At 38.8% G+C, this 4,365-nt stretch overlaps 1 long non-coding RNA gene across 1 annotated transcript; it reads right to left on the reverse strand.

The window, feature by feature from the left end:
• Positions 1-245: 245 nt before the first annotated feature.
• LOC123167198 (uncharacterized) lies at positions 246-3,671 on the reverse strand. Its single transcript, XR_006483841.1, has 3 exons — positions 3,352-3,671; positions 1,449-2,831; positions 246-730 (listed from the first exon to the last, which is right to left on the reverse strand). It is a non-coding gene; the product is annotated as an uncharacterized lncRNA (long non-coding RNA).
• Positions 3,672-4,365: the final 694 nt, after the last annotated feature.

Consider the following 4,365-nt stretch of genomic DNA (forward strand, 5'->3'; position numbering starts at 1 on the left):
TTCGTATAGCACTACGTTTCCTCAACGGGGATATGCATGTCCCCAACAATAAGAATTTCATATTTCTTTTTGACGGGAGGAATAGGTAATTCAAAACCTCCAATAGTAATCGTTGAAATTATTCCAATAGTATGTTCATTACCATTAACATGAAAACACTACCAGAAACTCGAATTTTCCTGTGAGTCCAAAACCGACAGGAAAATATGATGTACCACAGGAAAAGTATTTCCTGTCGGCCACCCGTCAGGGTTAGCCGTCAGGGATAGCTTGACAGGGAAAATAAACTATGCCTGTCGGTTGGCCAACAGGAACTATATTCCTGTCGGGTTTCCATATTTCCCTGACGGGTTTGGCCCTACAGGGTTATATGGGCATCAGGATTGGCAAACCAGGGAAATAGTATATCCCTGTCATACATAACCGTCAGGAAAAAAAGAAACCAATGAAGAAAAATAATATTGATGGTTTTATACATAGTTATTCCATAACCCATGATATTTAGAACATAGAAACATCACTATCAATTGTTTCCATCAACCAGAGATACAAATTCACATGTCTTCGGATACAGTTCCATAGAATTTACGTACATGAATCGAAGGTCAATGAAAACAGAGCTGCAACATCTAAACACACACAAGTGCATCAACTAAATATGCACAAGAGATCTCATTTTCTAAAATCTTTTTGTTGCAGCTTAAGTTGCAAGCTTTTCTTCAAGGTTACCCTGCAGTGGATATATTATTGAACTTGTAAAAATGTGCAAGTGCCAACTGTTTGCTACAAAAAGGTACGAGAAACAGGAACGATATCTATAAGATATAATAAGCATAATCTATTTGGTATCTCAGATTCTCCCAATAACATTGGCATATATACCCAACTTGTTTTTGTCTCAGCAAAGTTACCAACTTCTACAGCTTATAGACTAATAATGGGGTGGTTTTTTCTAGCATCATATCTCAGATTTGATAGTAACCATGCAACTGGCAAAATCCACTTAAATGACAACTGGATTAGTTTGACAGAATTATCACCTAACTTCCTGAGCAGATAAGTCATTAGAGACTTCTTGCAAGAAACCACACTACCAATGTCAATACTCTTAAGTCTATCCATTTCAAATGTTCAAGAAAGATGGGAAGAGTCATCATCATCTCCATATCTCCATAAGAATAAAAAAGCAAAAACATTATGCATTTATTCGATAATGTAACAGCATGGGAATTGTACATCATGGTGAGACAATAAAAGACCCCAAAGAAATACAAAGAGGTTGTGTTCACACTAAACCAACATAGCAACAACTGGCTCAATGATGTTGGTCTCATGATCTTGGGCACACTGGACATAGCATGATATGTTTTTAATATACGCGAGAAAACTTTACTGGCAATTATTCTTGATAAAACTTGCAGATGATGGTGAAAGCAAAAGTAAAATACCTTGATTAGAGGCTCTTGCATCTCTCATAGATCCCCAATCTTAAATTCTGCTCCTAATAAGAATGAACTGCAAACTAGCAAAATAAGACATCGATCAGGTGTTGATCAATATTTAATTTCTAGGTTCACGTGCATAGAACAACAAAATATGAAAGGGAATATTTCCACTTAATTTGGAAGAATCTTATTCAATTTCTTGAAATTGAGTGATAGCTCAACCACCTGCTTTAACCTCTATGTTGCACTGATAATTTTATTTAATTCTTCCCAAAAAAACATAATGAAAGAGACTAAAATAAGAAGGTATGGACAAACAAGTTAGAGAGCAGACTCTTACTCTAATGGATAGTAAGACAATCAAAAAATCATAAGGAAATAGAATGCAATACTACTAGGGAAAGGGGTGACCCCAAACAGAGGACAGTTGTTACTTGATGCTTCAGTAAATTAGTACAGAAGTTCAGAACAACAATGTAAGGAGTGACATCCATTCATCTATGCAATGTATTGATAATTTTCAGAGCAATGCAATATCTACAGGTCATCGCACCCAGACACTTGCATCCACCTTGTACAACTAAGAGCTACAATCAACTAGTTCCAAAAATGTACAAATATACTATTTTAATTGATTGTGTGCAACTCGGCAAGATTGTGCACCTTCTCCAGCAGGAACAACCAATTGTGTGCTTGCACTGCAATTGTTCAATCTTTAATATAAGAACGAAAGCAAAATACAACTTAAGGGAGAAGGAAGAACACTGTGAGCTTAAATATGAGGAATACACAAGAATTGTTAAGTACTAGATAATAAGACAGTAAGAAATTCTAAGAAGCAAGTAGTAAAAGGACTAACTAAATTAAGATGACATATAGTATGGCCTACAATAGGAGCCCCTGAGCATATCTTTGTCTTGTTAATTGTTATAACAGAGCATTCATATCTTGAGCATAGTTGTTGGTAATAGGCGTTTCCTGGTACAGTTTCATTGTCAATAATCTGAAATATAACGTCTAGGTGCATTTCAGATGTTCTCGAGCATACTGAAGATAGCATGATCTTGCGAGATAGAAAACTTGAATCGAAATTAATCAATACATGAATTTGGAGACATGTAGTGAAATAACAGTATGTACCGTACCATGTCAAGGGCAGAGGATATTACACCTCTCTTTTAGTTGGATCATGAACCATAAATCCTACTCCTGATCTGGATGAACTGTAACTAGGAAAAGGATATACCAAATGGGTGTTCATAAGTATCAAAGTGGGGAATGGTTCATACTACTTGGAAGAAAAATATGAGACTATTTCTTGCCGTCTAGTGAATATCAGCTTCTTGCACAGTTCCTCGTATTTCCAATGCAGCAGCTCAGTGCTTCCTGAATGTCAACATATTTAAAGTAGGTAAAATCAAAATGTATGGACAGAAAAAAATAGAGATTGAATAATTATGGTGTTGTACAGTAAGTCAATGAAAAAAACCACTGAAATAGAAAGAAAATTATCATTTAGGCTGAAATAACATTACATGCAAAATTATGGGTATCCAACCCATTTGTACTACAAGTTTGAGAACTAATTGAAACTCCCCAAGTATCCCACCCATTCTTAGTAAAATTTCAGATCCTGCGGATACGTACTGTTGTATCCATACTTATTTAAGTAATAATAAGGCAGCAATAAATGGTTGCAATTTCCTCAAAGACATTGCAGAAATCCAGAACGAGATTTGAGATCCAAGGAGCTGCACCAGTTTTGGGGATTATTATGCATCCAAACCACAATTCTGTAGATCAGATCTGAGGTCGGATTTGGGGATTCCTAGAGCTGCACCAGATTTGGGGATCCGGAGATGCAGTAAACAGGAAACAACCGAGATTTGAGATTTAGGTCACGTACCTCAATGACGCCGGTGAACTGCTCAAGTTGGGGTGGATTCTCAATGGTGGCGTCGGTGGTGGTGTGGTCCGAGCAGGGCCGTGGTGGAGGAGCAGGCCAAGCGTTGGTGTCGTAGGGTAATGTCCAGAACGGAGATGGGACGACGTCGTGTCCCAATAGCAGAGGAACCATGGATGATGGTGTTCAGCGGGTACAGATCCATAACATAGAGCAGGTTGAGGCGCTCGGGTGACCTTGGAAGGCATGGATGGTGGTCGGAGGCCTCGAAGGAAGGGAGGGATTGGGTGGCGCAGAAGGAAGGGATAAGATTTGGGGGTGGATTTGGGCGTCGATGACGGACGAGAAAAGAGGGCCATGGCGGGGCATAGTTTCCAGATGCGCGGGCCTGAATTTTTTTTGCACCCTAGTGTTTCGCGAGTGGGCCGAAACTTGTATTCCTGTCGGTCCTTACTCAGCCCACACGAATATTGGACATATCCCTGGCGTGCAGGAGGCGACCGACAGCCCAATTCGTTTTCCTGTGGACTAGTTGCGAGCCCGATAGTAAAATTAGTCGACCCACAGAAATATTACGGTTTCTGGTAGTGAAAGTGACCTTGCCCTTGTTGCAATCAATAACAGCCCCTGTAGTGTTCAAAAATGTTCTACCAAGGATGATCGAGATACTGTCGTCTTCAGGTATATCAAGAATAACAAAGTCTGTTAAGATAGTAACATTTCCAACAACGACGGGCACATCCTCACAAATACCGATGGGTATAGCAGTTGATTTATCAGCCATTTGCAAAGAAATTTCAGTTGGTGTCAACTTATTCAAATCAAGTCTTTTGTATAAAGAGAAAGGCATAACACTAACACTGGCTCCTAGATCACACAACGCAGTTTTAACATAGTTTCTTTTAGTTGAGCAAGGTATAGTTGGTATTCCTGGGTCTCCTAGTTTCTTTGGTATTCCACCTTTAAATGTATAATTAGCAAGCATGGTGGAAATTTCAGCTTCTGATATCTTTATTT

Source organism: Triticum aestivum, chromosome 7D, assembly GCF_018294505.1.
Source record: "Triticum aestivum cultivar Chinese Spring chromosome 7D, IWGSC CS RefSeq v2.1, whole genome shotgun sequence".
In the NCBI taxonomy this organism is placed as follows: Eukaryota; Viridiplantae; Streptophyta; class Magnoliopsida; order Poales; family Poaceae; genus Triticum; species Triticum aestivum.